The sequence below is a fragment of the Bubalus kerabau genome, chromosome 3 (assembly GCF_029407905.1).
Source record: "Bubalus kerabau isolate K-KA32 ecotype Philippines breed swamp buffalo chromosome 3, PCC_UOA_SB_1v2, whole genome shotgun sequence".
In the NCBI taxonomy this organism is placed as follows: domain Eukaryota; kingdom Metazoa; phylum Chordata; class Mammalia; order Artiodactyla; family Bovidae; genus Bubalus; species Bubalus kerabau.
Genome location: NC_073626.1, coordinates 74,644,418 through 74,661,082, shown reverse-complemented (window position 1 = coordinate 74,661,082; position 16,665 = coordinate 74,644,418).

Sequence of the window (16,665 nt, the reverse complement as noted above, 5' to 3'; positions counted from 1 at the left end):
CCAGAAATCAACATCCACTGGATCATAGAAAAAGCAAGAGAATTTCAGAAAAACATCTACTTCTGTTTCATTGACTATGCTAAAGCCTTTGACTATGTGGATCACAACAAACTGTGGAAAATTCTTAAAGAGATGGGAATACCAGACCACCTGACCTGTCTCCTGAGCAACCTGTATGCAGGTCAAGAAGCAACAGTTAGAACCGGACATGGAACAACAGACTGAACTGTTGGGAAAGGAATAAGTCAAAGGCTGCATATTGTCACCCTGCTTATTTAATTTATATGCAGAGTACCTCACATGAAATGCTGGGCTGGAAGAAGCACAAACTGGAATCAAGATTGCCAGGAGAAATATCAATAACCTCAGATATGAAGATGACACCACCCTTATGGCAGAAAGTGAAGAGGAACTAAAGAGCCTCTTGAAGGTGAAAGAGGAGCGTGAAGAAGCTGGCTTAAAAGTCAACATTCAAAAAAAGAAGATCATGGCATCCAGTCCCATCACTTCATGGCAAATAGTTGGGGAAACAGTGGAAACAGTGAGAGACTTTATTTTCTTAGGCTCCAAAATCACTGCGTATCATGACTGCTGGCATGGAATTAAAAGATACTTGCTCCCTGGAAGAAAAGCTATGACAAACCTTGACAGTGTGTTAAAAAGCAGACACATTACTTTGTCGACAAAGGTCCATATAGTCGAAGCTATGGTTTTTCCAGTAGTCATGTATGGATGTGAGAGTTGGACCATAAAGAAGGCTGAGCACCAAAGAATTGATGCTTTTGAACTGTGGTGTTAGAAAACACTCTTGAGAGTCCCTTGGACTGCAAGGAGATCCAACCAGTCAATCCTTAAGGAAATCAACCCTGAATTGGGTTCATTGGAAGGACTGATGCTGAAGCTAAAGCTCCAATACTTTGGCTGTCTGATGCAAACAACTGACTCATTGGGAAAAAAACACCCTGATGCTGGGAAAGACAGAATGCAGGAAGAGAAGGGAATGACAGAGGATGAGATGGTTGGATGGCATCACCGACTCAATGGACATGAGTTTGAGCAAGCTCCAGGAGATGGTGAAGGACAGGGAAGCCTGGCGTGCTGCAGTCCATAGCGTCGCAAAGAATCGGACACGACTGAGCGACTGAACAACAACAACAAAGTGATACAAGATTTGAAGCACATTGCAAATCATCTAGGTTAAAAAGCAGGAGAAAAGACACAGGAAGACTTTTTGTTCTGACCTTGGAGCAATCGAGCATACGTTTTATAAAGCAGGGAGCATTTCCCCCCAATAGTCAATTATTTCTAAAGAGCAAAAAGGAAGGGACTAACATATAGGTTTCAGAATCAATAACTGAATTTTCAAGGGTTGATTTACTTAAATTTAGAGTTCAAAATGAGAGGAATAGCTTATAGGAAAAAAGATAACGGTGTGTTAGTAAGAACACAAAATCAGACCAAATTTCTTAGCATCTGTTCACTGTTAATGTTTTCTTTCTTCCAGTCATTCTTTCATTGCCCAGTTGTGAAAAACATGAAAACTTAATCCAGATTAAGAGAGTCAAGAAATTCCAGATTCTGGGCAGTTCGATAAGATCTTTTATTGGAGAAGAATGATCAGAGCCCTAGGTTCAAGTCAGCTTTGTCACAGTTCCCTGTGGCTTTTTCTATTAAAGACTCACAAGTCTCCATGGCTAGTTCTGTTCATGGAAAATAGTATTAAGAGAAATGATCTTACACGATATGGGGGAAGGGAGGCTTTACTTAAAGATCCAAGTAAGTTTGTTGGCTAAAATGTGTAGGTTTTAACATGTTTCAATGTGGTATATTTAAGGCTACAGGATGCTGATAAAACTGTTATCTTAAGCTGGTTCATAGTCAGTTCCAGCCCTTCATTAAAATCCGAGTTGACATCCTGTCCCATGACCTTTCATCCACACTCACCCTGTCTAGGTTGGCTCATGCTCCTCCATGTCAGAGGACTGCTCATGTGCCTTCTGACAGATACCTTGAGCTCTGGTCCTATGCGTCTTCTTCCTTTCCTGGCACACCATACATTCCTGCTAAATTCTGGTACTTTCCATATGCTGTTTCACCTGGAACCCTCCTCCCCTCACCACCATTCTGTCAGGCTCCTTCCCAGACTCCTGCCATGCTTCAAATCCTCCCTGTCCTTACAAACCAGGATGAATTCCTTTGCCATAGATTCCCTCCTTTCTCTGTGAGTGTCTCCACCTGCTTCACTTGCGTTACTAGGTTTCCATCCATCTTCCCGGGAGACTAGAAGGACTGTAAAGGCGGTGGCCCCAAAAGCTCAGTGCCGGCTCCACGGAGATGCAAATATTTGTGGAATGGATTTGAGCCTGTGATACGTGCTCCTTTGTTCTCTCAGGAAACCCTATACTTGGCCCTATTGCAGCACACATGCACCCTTGATTATATCGTCAGCTTTTTTCTCTTCCCCTCCAGTGAGGGGAGGGGAGGGGAGAGTATATATCTCTCATATCTGTGTCTCTCCTGCCTGCCCCAGTGACAGACATGGAATATATTCTGAGAATCCAACCCTAGTTCTTATAAAATAGAATTCATGCTATGTCTCTGTCAAGCAATATCAGTCAGTTTAACAACTGAATTTTCTGTCAGATGAAACAGGCCAAACATAAGGTACCTCTAAACTTCAGCCTTTTCAGTCCAAAAGTTGGCCCAGTTTTCCTAAATGGCAAAGGACTCAAAAGACTGTGGTGAGTAGTACCCTAATGATAAGGCAGCACAAGATCCATGTCATGTTTATTATGTTAACTGGGAGGCTTGCCACTGCTACTGCGCTTGATTCTTTACTCATCTGGGACTCTTATGAAAAGTGAATAAGAAACAAGAGGGACTTGTTGGACACCTACTCTGTACCCAGCATCATCAATAGCCAGAAGAACAAACAGATGGTCTCTCCCAGCTAAGTATTAAGTTTGGAGACAGGGCTAGCCCACAGTAATCTCTGAAGCATGTGAAACATCTGGACACCATATAAAGTCCTGGATATGAGGGAACAACCATCATTTAAGTCATTAGTGTGGTTCTGTAATGTCTCTAGGCAGACAAGAAATCACCTCCCCTCTCCCCCTCAAAGAGCTTCCTGATGGTGGTTTTAAGCCAAGAGACTCCAGTTAATGCTGCCAATAGTTCAGTTCCAGAGAAACAGATGCGAAACATTTTCCTCCCCCACTGACTGCCATAGAGTGAATCTGTTGACCTTTTCCATATGGACAGAACTTGGCTTTTAAAGTTAGCTTTCTCAAGAGGCTGTATTTTACTTGCTTTTAAGATTTTAAAACATGCATTTTTAAAAGACAGTGACTTTGACAATATTAAGTGTTGACAAGGATAGAGCACAACTGGAATTCACATATATTGCTGGTGAGAATATAAAAAGGTATAAGCAGTTAGGAAAACATACAAAGCTAAATGTAACATACAGCTAAACTAAAACAACCCAGCAAGCCCAATTCTAAGCATTTAATGAAGAGAAAAGAAAATATAAAGACTTGGATATGAATGTTCATACCAGCTTTATTCCCAATAGCTAAGCTAGATATAATCCAAATGTTCATTGACAGACAAATGGATAAATTGTGGTATGTATATCCACACAATAGGATACTACTCACCAATAAAAAGAGACAAATGGCTGAAACAACAATGTGGGTGAATTTTGAAAACATTATGATAGGTGAAAGAAGCCCAGCACAAATTAATACTGATTAATTGGTTTTATTTATATAAAATTTTGGAAAAGGTAAAATCATAGTAGCAAAAGGCCAATCAGTGATTGCCTGGGGCTGGGTTCTGACTGGGAAGTAGATGATAGAAAGGGTCATATCTTAATTATACTGATGGTTCCATGACTGTATACATTTGTCAAAACTCATTTAACTGCACACTGAAGTTGGGTGCATTTTATATAATGTAAATTATGTCTCAATAAAGTTGATTTAAAGAGTGATTTTTAGCCACATTTTTAAAAGGCCTTTTTTATTTACAATTGACCTTGAGACCAGAGAGAATTTTTAAACTGAATAATAAAGACTGAAAATTCCCATTTACTATGAAAAATCCATCTTATGTTCTTAATGATTCATTTTACATTCATGAGCTTCAAAATAAAGCTTTCTTGGCAATATAATGTTGAATAATTATCATGAATATGACCCAAATGCTTCATAAATATGTCTCTAAAGGGTTGTTGTAATGGGTATTTCCACATAGGAAAATGAGTGAAGTCGGGTAGAAGTGAAAGCAGTCTTACTGCATTTCTGCCTACCTGACAAGTGTATGCATCTCCACGTGTGATTCCATTCAGGAATCCTTTCTCCGGGAAATCTCCATGAAGACATCCATAAGCTGCTTCACAGACATTCAGTCAGTGTGGACTTTGTACCTAGTTGGTCAAGTTTACTTTAGGGAAATTCTGTCTTCAGAATGATGGAGAAAATTCTGCCTATCTTTTTTGTCAAGAAAGGCAGTATGCAGGAGACTGAAGAGCACAGGCTCTGAAACTCTAATTATCTATTCAATCCATCCCAGTCAAATCTGGGCTCTTCCTTTTGCTAATGATGTAACTATAGGCAACTAATTCAAGCTCTCCAAGTCTCAGTTTCCTTCTCTGTAAAATAGGCATATTAGTATATATCTACCTTAAAGGGTCATCTAGGTGAACAGAAAGACACTAGATGGCAGGCGCTTAGCACAATGGACATAGGTTACATCCTCAGTAAGTATTAGCTGCAATTATCAAGGGGCTGAGGGTACTTCCTGACCCATTTAAGCTACAGCAAAGAATAGGTAACATCATGACTATTTAATTGCAAAAGAAAATGGAGAGAGAAACACACTACATGATTATGAGTCACATTTATGAATGAACTAGATATGAAATCTATGTACTTTTCCTTTAAAATTCTGTCAAATATTCAAATTCCTATTTTTAAAATCTCTTAGAAATAAATAATAAATTAGCTTCACGCTCACACACATAATTTAAATGAAAAAAAAAAAAATCTGGGATAATATCTAAACTTTAGACCATGAAATTAATCCCAGCAGTAAACTACTGCTTGACACCATGGTCTCCTCTCCTGAAACATTCCAACCTCTTCTCATTAAAGGAAATTTATTTATTTTAATATATTAAAAGAAAATACATTAATTTTTGGTCAAGAGTGTTAAATCCACTTAGAAATGTGATTAACAATGACAAACCATCTGAAATATTCACAGGAGTTGTGTTTTGATCATTTAAATGTGATGGTTGACCAAGCTGACTTCCTACCCATTTTATTAAGAGCCAAGTGGTAGTGAAATTGCCTTCTGTGGTTCAGTTCATTTCAGTGCCTGACACCCCCTGGGACTTCAGTCTTTAGAACCATGTTTAAGGTGACAGTAAGGAAAACCAAAACAATACTGTTTGGTTCAAGGATTTCCCTAGAGAAGATGTTTTGCCTGAGCATTTAAGAAAGAAAGCAAAATACCACTTTGCTACTTTTAAACGAATAATAAAAAAGCACGAAAATATCCTTTTTGGCTTCTTAGAATCTTTGCCTCTGGTTCTAGAAGCTTTTAGATGTAAAATGGGAATTAAATGGTTGTTAAAGGTTTAAAATTACATAATAACAACAGCAGAACTTCTTCCAGCTCTGATGCAAAGTTCACATTAGGGAAAATCCAACTGGTGGCAGAAAGTAAATAGATTTCTTTTCTGAAAACTAGTTTTAATATTAGTTATGAAATAGTCTGCTTTGATTAAGATATTTCCATTACTGTGGGAATTCAGTAAATTCTTTTACGTGAAAGTATAAATTTTGGTTCACTTGAGGAAACTAAATTCTAGAAAAGGTTAAATATCAAATGACTATCTCTCTACCCTTTCTGTACTCTAGCTCTGGGGATGATGGCAACCTCTCAGGTGATCTCACAGCCACATTTTCACTCTGCTATTTCCTCTGCTTAGAACTTGCTTCTGCCTCTCTTCATCTGGCTAATTTATTTTCTTGCAGGAGGCCTTCCTAACCCACCTTGGCTCTTGCTTGTGAGAGACTGGCCCTCTTCCAGTGGTTCCCATAGCACCCTGTCTCTCTCCGATCTAGAATTTGCTCACCTCTTGTGTTAGATTGTGAGCTTTCCAGAGGCTGAGGTCTGTGCTCATCTTGTTTACCATTAGTTCCCTGCCACCTGCCCAGTTTTCAACAAACAGTTGATTAATTAATTAATGCTTGTTCTAACTTAAAACACATTGGTCCTTTTGAATGAACCCTTCAGCTCTGATCTAAATACTGACCTTGGGCTTCAAGGCTTCCACTCATACCCACCACTCACATGTCTGATTTTGTCAACTCCTCCAACCAATTTAGACCAATTGTGAGTGTCCTCGTATTTCTGTAACCCTGTTGTTCTTCCCATCACCTCTGGTCCTACTCAATATTAAACCTGTTAACTAGTTTATCTCATAGAGGTCCCCAAGTTCCAATATTCTTCTGTTCATGGCTTTTTTTTCTGGAAATAGTTATAATGAATTAAAAGTAGATTTTGTAGCACAGAGTAAGCTAGTTCAGAGAGAAATTCATTATTTTGCTCCTTGAGTTCCAGCCAAATAATATATCTTACCATTTCATCCAAATAGTTGACTTATAAAGACAGCAGGTATTTGGGTGCCAGGGTGGAGGAGCAGGGATGCTGGCTTTCCCCAGAGGCATGGTCTCTCTTCTAGCCACATAGGGGAACCCCTTCCCCAGGGCCTCTGTCAAAAGCATAGGAGTTGAACCACCTTTTATAACATTAGTTCTATGAGAAAATATGCTCAAAGTTTTAAATAACTGACTTCTAGATTTACTTCTGGAATACAGTCTTCTCATGTAGGCTCTGTGTATAGAAATCAAATGGAGTAGAATGGAAAGGGGCTGGACAGGACAGGACATAGTAGGAAATGACTCCAGTCTTTGCATCAGAAGTGGCCTGTTCAGTTTCCTCAAGGAGCAGCAGTACAAGAAGTAGATTTATAAACTGTGACTATTTTTAGAGAGCTAATATTTGAAGCACACTGGTAAATTCTCAGTGTTTGAACACAACAGGCCCTTAATGAAACATTCCTGATACATAGAAGATTGAACCTGGGTCTCCTGCATTGCAGGCAGATTCTTTACTCTCTAAGCCACCAGGAAAGCCCACACTGAAGATTAATAGATACTATAAAAGGCAGTTCAAAGTCCCTTGGGTGGAGGAGTAATTCCTGTGTATGGTTCCTTCAACTAGGAGCACTACTGAAAGGAAGAGAGGAAATAAGTAATGCTTAAGTAAACAGAGCAAAGTTTGAAAGAAAGACAGGCCCTAAGTGTCCCATCTGGAAGGGTCTCTTGAATGCTGGCCCAGCTTGGCCTCTTCCACTGCCTCTAACTGCTCCTCTGGACCCTTCTCTGGATGGTTTCTTCCAGTCACCTGGCCTCCGCTGTACAGGAGAAAAAAAACTATAGCTTCATCATGGAGCTCCTACTACTCCCACAGGTATGGTTCTAGATGCCAGCTAGACCTCCCCACTTGGATATTTTATAGCCACTTCATATCCCACTCCCATTTCAAACTATGTCACTCTCCCTTTCAAAAAAAAAATTCCTACCACCAACCCTCTGAACTCCCTAGCTTAGTTCATAGCATAACTGACATTTTTTTTTTTGCCATCTTTGATCCCTACTAGTTCTGTTCATCCCATGTTCATTCTACCAGCACATTCTGATGACTCTACTCCTACCAATCTCTTAAATCCCAATCGATTGCCTTCTGAGGCACCTAGCCATGTAGCAGCAGGATCTGGCTTTTCCAGTTCCTGCAGAGGTCACTTCCCTCTGGGATATTAAAGAGAAGGTGGTTAATTTCACATCTGCTGCTGAGTCAGTCACCCTGCTCCTTGCTTCACCTACTGCCCAGCTCCTAACTTGGCTCTTGTGCCTACCTGGGACCTAGGCTCACTTTCTTTTGGTCACTGCCTCAGTTTCCAGAACCTGTGCCTTTTGGGGACATGACACCTCCATGCTGACCTAGAGAGGCCTGACCACCTCCTCATTTTCCCAAGCTAGGCACACATCCCATCAACTGTTCATCCCCCAAAGCACCACTCACACAAGCCAATGTGTGTAATATACTTTTACTTTGCAGATTTTAGAATCACAGAAGGCAGCAACACAGTTCAGCACAGATGAACAAACAACTTAAAAGTGTTCCAGTCACCACTTGTGTGAGGCTCATTCCTGCTTCAGGGAATTTTTAACCCCTCAAAAGCCAACCAGCACCACTTCTTTGGGCCCCTCTCCCTCTCTTTAAACAGACCATGGCTGTGTCTCCCACTACTCCTCCAAGTTCCTGTGTCCCCACAAAACTACTCTCTCTCAGAGCCAGAAGAAAAGGAAAAATTCATGTGACTTTATTTTGTAGGACATTTGAATTTGACTCTAAAGAGGCCTCCCTCAGTATAACATCCTCTGCACATCAAGAAGCTTTCTAGCTGAGGAGTTCTCCCACAACCCTGGAGAGAGACAGTCCAGGTGACATGGCCATTTCTTCTTCAGAGTAAACCCTATTTTCTCCTTATATCATGTCTTTCTCCTCTATTCCTTCAGCCTTCACCTGATTTCAGGCTGTCACGATTCTCACTACCTGGCTGGCCTCCCTCTCTTCCATCTCACTCAGTCTCCTCCCTACCCCATCTCCCACTCCACCATCAGATTTATCTTTCAAAGTCCAACTGTGTCACTCCCTCTGATGTTTAGTCACTAAGTCATGTCCAACTCTTTGCAATCCTATGGACTGAGGCCCACAAGCCGCCTCTGTCCATGGGGTTTCTCAGGCAAGAATACTGGAGTAGGTTGCCATTTCCATCTCCAGGGCATCTTCCTGACCCAGAGATCAATCCTGTGTCTCCTGCATTGCAGGCAGATTCTTCACCACTGAGCCACCAGAGAAGTCCATGTCACTCCCTTATCCAAGCCTTTCACAATTTCCTACCACTTGCACAAACATCTTAGTGTGCAGGGCAGCCAAGACTGTGATTTGGCTCTGGAAGCCCCTGACCCTACTCATAACTAAAGTCTTGGCCATTCCCTGAACAAGTCACAGCCATACCGCCTTGAATTTGCACCTGTCCTCAAGAACTCCAGTTCAGTCTCCAAAACAGCTCACACATCATCCTCCCTATAAAATCCTCCCAAGGTATGGAGCCTCATCAGGGTCATATGTTCTGTTCTCCCACAGAATTGTTACTTACCCCTACTGGCCCCAAGCAAATGGCATAGATCAATTTATTTCTATTTCTATCTTATTTACAATATACTTTACTCACAAGAGACAGACTCTGTCTTTTCCCCTTTGAGCCTCAATGTCTTACACCATGATTGTCACAGATTGTCTATTGAACAGAAGATTAATTTGTGAATGGATGCCTATTATGGAGGAGTCTAAAGTCAGCAAGGAGAATTATGACTGGCCAATGTGAGTCTCTTCATCAGACTCCATGCACTTGAAGGATGAGGATAAGAAGGCTTGTCTTGATACCTCTTATGCTGCTGCTGCTGCTGCTGCTAAGTCACTTCAGTCATGTCCGACTCCGTGCAACCCCAGAGACGGCAGCCCACCAGGCTCCCCCGTCCCTGGGATTCTCCAGGCAAGAACACTGGAGTAGGTTGCCATTTCCTTCTCCAATGCATGCAAGTGAAAAGTCAAAGTGAAGTCGCTCAGTCGTATCTCACTCTTAGCGACCCCATGGACTGTAGCCTACCAGGCTCCTCCGTTCATGGGATTTTCCAGGCAAGAGTATTGGAGTGGGGTGCCATTGCCTTCTCCATGATACCTCTTATACCCATTCCCAAATGGAAGATGAACTGGACTCAGAATCCAAAGACTAAAGAGGAGGGGTCTTCCAGGAGTACCCTGAACAAGACTCACTAAAATTTATAGAATATGGATGAGGAATTTATTTCTGTGCCTTGGGTATGGCAGCACACTTTTTCTTTCTTTTTTTGGCCATGCCACACAGCTTGCAAGATCTTAGTTTCACAGTCAGGGATCGAACCCAGGCCCTTGGCAATGAGAGCACAGAGTCCTAACACCTGGACCACCACGGAATTCCCACGGCGTCTTTATTCCTGAAAGCAGTGGCTAACCATGTTTGATTAGTGCTAAAAAACTAAAAGGGAACTCCAGGGCCTGTTTTTCTTAAAAATATTCACAGACAATGGCTCTGAATGACCACCACACCTTTCCATTCGCCATCAAGGGCAGCCTTGGTGCTTTCAGGTGCAGCTTCAGGGTGCCTGTGAGAACATACACAGATTACAAGCAAGTAGACAGACAGAAAGCATTTATTTTTCACTCTGATTTAGGAAGGGTTCTGTGGACACTGGGACAGTCAGAAGGCAGGAAGTGAGTTCAGGGAACAAACAAGTAGGAGATGACAGATCAGCTGAGGGGATGCTGGTGAGGAGCAGTGGCTACTACTTTACTAGTTTGAAGCTGTCCCGAATCACCCAATTCTCCTCTCTCTAGCATTTTCTGGCTTTGTCAAACCTCCAACGGTGAGAACACTATATTACAAAGCATAAGAGATCTATGATGCACCCCCCAGTATGAGGATGACACTAGGAATTTACAGTCCGAATGGCTGCCCCACAACAAACTGCACATTTAAAGGGAGCACCTAAGTCATATCTGGCTAACAAAAGAGCCACCATCTGTGCACTTTTAGCAAAAAGAGGTTTGCCACAGAACGCTGACGTGGACTGATGCCTCATCATGAGGGTGTCACAACAAGTGGAGTTGAAGCCTGGTGTCATCAACTCTAACAGGAATTTCCAGATCTGAGATTATTCCACAATGTTCCAAAGCCAGGTGGAAGAGAGTGGTGGTACCAGGCTTTGAATCTCACGTAGAGGCTGCCAGCCAGGGCTTGCCCGCCAATGGTAGCACACTGGACAATAATCCTGTTGGCCAGGTCTTTCAATCTACCTCCAAATCAGACATTAAAATGCTCTCATGATGGCAGCACACTCCATCTGGGTTCATTACAGAAATTGCAACAATGTTTGTTACTTATATATAAACTATAGTGATATTTATGTCAGCTACCAAACATTTATTGAGTACTTCCTTTATGCTAGAAATTGTGATAAATTCTTTTCTATGTTCAAACTCAATTCTCAGATCAATGCTAGGTCATGGCTCTTATTTTATTATGATCCCCATTTTACAGAATGAAAAATTAAAGCTTGATAGGATTCATCATGGCCACTTACCCAAGATCACACAGTTAGTGAGTGGGAGAGGAAGGATTTGTACTCCCGAGTTCACACACTTAGCCTTCATGACATTGGAGACGGAATCTGGAATCTAAAATGTTTATACAACTTTATCTTTATATGACTTTTAGGTCAGTTCACTTCAGTCACTCAGTCATGTCTGACTCTTTGCGACCCCATGAATTGCAGCACGCCAGGCCTCCCTGTCCATCACCAACTCCTGGAGTTCATCCAAACTCATATGCATTGAGTCAGTGATGCCATCCAGCCATCACATCCTCTGTTGTCCCCTTCTCCTCCTGCCCCCAATCCCTCCCAGAATCAGGGTCTTTTCCAATGAGTCAACTCTTCGCATGAGGTGGCCAAAGTATTGGAATTTCAGCCTCAGCATCAGTCCTTCCAATGAACACCCAGGACTGATCTCCTTTAGGATGGATTGGTTGGATCTCCTTGCAGTCTGAGGGACTCTCAAGAGTCTTCTCCAGCACCACAGTTCAAAAGCATCAATTCTTCGGTGCTCAGCTTTCTTCACAGTCCAACTCTCACATCCATACATGACCACAGGAAAAACCATAGCCTTGACTAGACGGACCTTTGTTGGCAAAGTAATGTCTCTGCTTTTGAATATGCTATCTAGGTTGGTCATAACTTTCCTTCCAAGGAGTAAGCATCTTTTAATTTCATGGCTGCAATCACCATCTGCAGTGATTTTGGAGCCCCAAAAAATAAAGTCTGACACTGTTTCCCCATCTATTTCCCATGAAGTGATGAGACCAGATGCCATGATCTTAGTTTTCTGAATGTTGAGCTTTAAGCCAACTTTTTCACTCTCCTCTTTCACTTTCATCAAGAGGTTCTTTAGTTCCTCATCACTTTCTGCCATAAGGGTGGTGTCATCTGCCCCACTCCAGTACTCTTGCGTGGAAAATCCCATGGACCGAGGAGCCTGGTAGACTCCAGTCCATGGGGTCGCTCAGAGTTGGACACAACTGAGTGACTTCACTTTCACTTTTCACTTTCATGCATTGGAGAAGGAAATGGCAACCCACTCCAGTATTCTTGCCTGGAGAATCCAAAGGGACAGAGGAGCCTGGTGGGCTGCCATCTATGGGGTCACACAGAGTCGGACACGACTGAAGCGACTTAGTAGCAGCAGCAGCAGCAGCAGCATCTGCATATCTGAGGTTATTGATATTTCTCCCAGCAATCTTAACTCCAGCTTGTGCTTCTTCCAGCCCAGCGTTTCTTATGATGTACTCTGCATAGAAGTTAAATAAGCAGGGTGACAATATGCAGCCTTGACGTACTCCTTTTCCTATTTGGAATCAGTCTGTTGTTCCATGTCCAGTTCTAACTGTTGCTACCTGACCTGCATATAGGTTTCTCAAGAGGCAGGTCAGGTGGTCTGGTAGTCCCATCTCCTTCAGAATTTTCCACAGTTTATTGTGATCTACACAGTCAAAGGCTTTGGCATAGTCAATAAAGCAGAAATAGATGTTTTTCTGGAACTCTCTTGCTTTTTCTATGATCCAGAGGATGTTGGCAATTTGATCTCTGGTTTCTCTGCCTTTTCCAAAACCAGCTTGAACATCTGGAAGTTCATGGTTCAAGTATTGCTGAAGCCTGTCTTGGAGAATTTTGAGCATTGCTTTCCTAGCATGTGAGATGAGTACAATTGTGTGGTAGATTTGCCTTTCTTTGGGATTGATATGAAAACTGACCTTTTCTGGTCCTGTGGCCACTGCTGAGTTTTCCAAATTTGCTGGCGCATGGAGTGCAGCACTTTCACAGCATCATCTTTCAGGATTTGAAATAATTCAACTGGAATTCCATCACCTCCACTAGCTTTGTTCGTAGTGATGCTTCCTAAGGCCCACTTGACTTCACATTCCAGGATGTCTGGCTCTAGGTGAGTGATCACACCATCGTATACAACTTTAGCCTTAACCAATATGCATGTGTATGCACCGGGTGAGGCCCTGCCCACAGGGACCCTGCACTACTGATTCACTTAGTTACACTAAGCAGTAGCAAGTTGGTTTGGAGGTCAGCAATGTTCCTTCACCGTGTGAGCTTAACCGAAACAAAATCATCTCTGGCTTACTGTGTTCTGGCCCCACATTAGAAGCACAGTTACTCACAAAGGGAAACGACATCCACGTGTTTCTGATTTATTTACACCTAACTTATCCCAGTCTTGGTCTGAATGCACTGTCAACCGAATGACTTAAAAAAGCTTTCCAAGAGCCTTTTAACTTGGTCTTTCTTCAAGTTATGCCAAGAGTAAATGGAACTAGACCATCTTAAAATTTTAAACTTAGAAAGTAAGGTGTCCAAGGAAGCCAGAAATACAGCCAAGAAGACATTCTCATCTCTGTAAGGGACACTTCCAAAACTGCAAGAGTAAGAGTTCTCCAACAAATGTAACCAACAAATAAGCCCTTACTATAATTTAAAATCAGAAAAGAAAAAAAAAAACTTGTCTAAAATCCTTGATTTATAGCTCAGGTTAGAGCTTTTTTATTCTCTAAGCAAATATTCTGACTACTTCACCACACAGAGGAGCAACAAATGATTGATGGTTATATTAGGATTTTCACCTTCAAATCCAAAGTATTTTGAATATATATCCCATATAGTGAGAGAGACAAGAGAGAGGGGTGTGACTATCATGGGAGGATAGAACTAGAACACAATGAGTTTGTGATGCCTGTCACTTTCTCAGCACACAACTTCAAAACACCCCCAATCGTGGCAGGAACACAATCCAGTATTCAATTTTTTTATTTGCTGTATTCATGTTTGTCTGAAACTTTCTACTCAGGACATGAGCCCATTCAGGTTAACAGAAGATGCTGAGTAGCCTGAGAAAACCATCATGATCTGAGAAGACTAAAGCAACTTAAAACCTGTAGGCTTCATGGCTGCAGAAATCTTGGTAGGTTCTCTCTGTGGACAACTGAAGTTAAAATGTCCTTAACATGTTCTTCTGTGCAGAAACACACAGCTCTTTGTTTTTCCAATATTGGAGCAAGGGGCTCTCCAGAGATGAAGGCCTCCTGAGAGGGTTAGATTTTCTTTACTTAGGTGGTGATTATGGCTGGGGGAGGGGCCACTCAGGGGTCATGATAGTCTTCCAAGCACATAATGTGCCATTAACCCTGCCCTAGCCATGGAGGGGGAGAAAGCATAGGTACAATTAAGGATGTTAATGCATTGTTGATTTGCATGTTTGATTTTTTCCCCCAAATTTTGAAAGACATGAAGTTATAGCCCATTAAAATTTTTTAATGAAAAAAAAAAAAAGGACCCAAACCACTCCTTATTACAAGCATATCTGAAAAAGAACTCACCCACCACATTCATCTTTCTTCTAAATTGGCTGAATATTTTAAATGGTCCCCAGCTGATCTACTAACCTTACTGTCTGGCCTTACTTCCCTTTACAATCACTATATAAAGAAAGTAGACTGATGCTAAATCCAAAGAATCAGTGGCCCCCTGAACAGCAAAATAAAAACAGTAAGAGAAAGTAAAGATCGATGCTTTACTCCATACTCCAAACAAGATTCCCTGGATTCCTTTTCCTTCACATTCCTGGGGTTTTAAAAATACAATTTCCCACTCAAGGAATTGTTTTTAAATGTTAGGGAAAACTTCAAATTTCTAAATGGAAAATCCAATAGCATGTAGCAAGCCCTTTGGGAATATTCCTATGATGATCATTAATAGAGAATCCATAGCTTGTAACCAGATGGATCTGTGACTAAAGGCAAGTTAATTTCTGCCTCTTGCATTAGTTATCTCTTGCTATGTAACTGACTATCACAAACCTGGCTGTTTAGAACAACACATGGTTATCAGCTCAGTTTCTGAGGGTCAAGAATCAAGGGGCCAGCCAGAGCAAGAAGGTGCAGTTAGGAAAGTCTTTGCTTCTAAGCTCCTTACATGGTTATTGGTAGACTTTCACTTCTTGTTCTTCAAGAACTGTTAGATTGATAGTCTCAGATCCTAAGTAGCTGTTAGCAACTTAAAACCTACAGGCTTTGTGGTTACAGGGATCCTTTTGAGAGTCTCTTGGCGGATGGCAATAAAGTCTCTAAAATGTCCTTCTGAGTGGAAAAATAACTGTATGTCTTGACACGTGGATCTCCCCAACATGGCAACTTGCTTCATCAAAGCCAGCAAGGGGGAGAAGCTGCCAGCAAGATAGCAATTATTATCTTATGCAGCATAATAACATCCCATCAGAAGTAAGATCCCATCACCTTTGCCATATTCTGCTGATTAAGCCATGACCCCGGGCCATCCCACACTCAAGGGGAAGCATAACACTGGGCACAAATTACCAGAAGGCACAGATCACTGGGGTCTATCATAGAATCTGTACACCATATCGCTGTACTTCAATTTTCTCATGTGTCAAATGGGAATGATATTGACCCCTACCTTGCCATATTGTGTGTGTTTATTTACATAAAGAGCTTCAAGAGTGCCTGACACATAATAAGTGCTTAATAAATGTTAGATACTGTTTTCATTGGGTTTTTTTTTTTACTATTTTTTTATTATGTGCTGTTAGTTACACTCTTCTTGCTTCCTATTGATTTTATACACACATCAGAGTAAAGAAGGTAAGCAGTATACTAAGGTATGGGAATCTAAGCTGCCTAGTGTAAGTATCATCCAAACCAGAATCCAGCCGTCTCCACCACATGCCACTATCAATCTAACAACCTTGGAATGTCAATTTAAATGGGAAAAAAAGAGGCTTTCTGGTTAAGACAGGAGAGATCACTAATGTCTCAAGACTTAAATCTGATCCTATTTGTCTCTCAAAAGTCAACCTATGTAGTGGGTCCAACCTTTAGGAAACATCACCAACTTTCTATTTCCCAACATTATTCTAAACATAAATTTACTGAAAATAACTAGAATTACAGGACCTATGGGTCCCAGTACAGTTTTAATCAACAGTGCATTTAGATCTGGTCTTGCTCTAGCCTCTGCATGGGAAGGGTGAGTTTTGTGCCAGTGTGCCTCATTTTAAGAAAATCCACAGCACAGGAATTCAAACTTTAAATCTGAGAAACCAAGAGTATTTACAAACAAAACATTTATTTTCATTAGCAAAAGGATTCACCTCTAACCATTTACATGTTTCGAGATTAGATGGATGACTTGAAGAAAAGAAGCCAAGAGTTAAAAAGTTAGGGGCTCATTCAAGTTATGATTGTGTGTAGTACTTTCTACGGTAAAAATAAAAATATTTAGTGAGAACTGCTTTAAGAGACTGTTGGGCAGTCATTAGAGTAGTTAACCTTTAAGTCTCCCTACA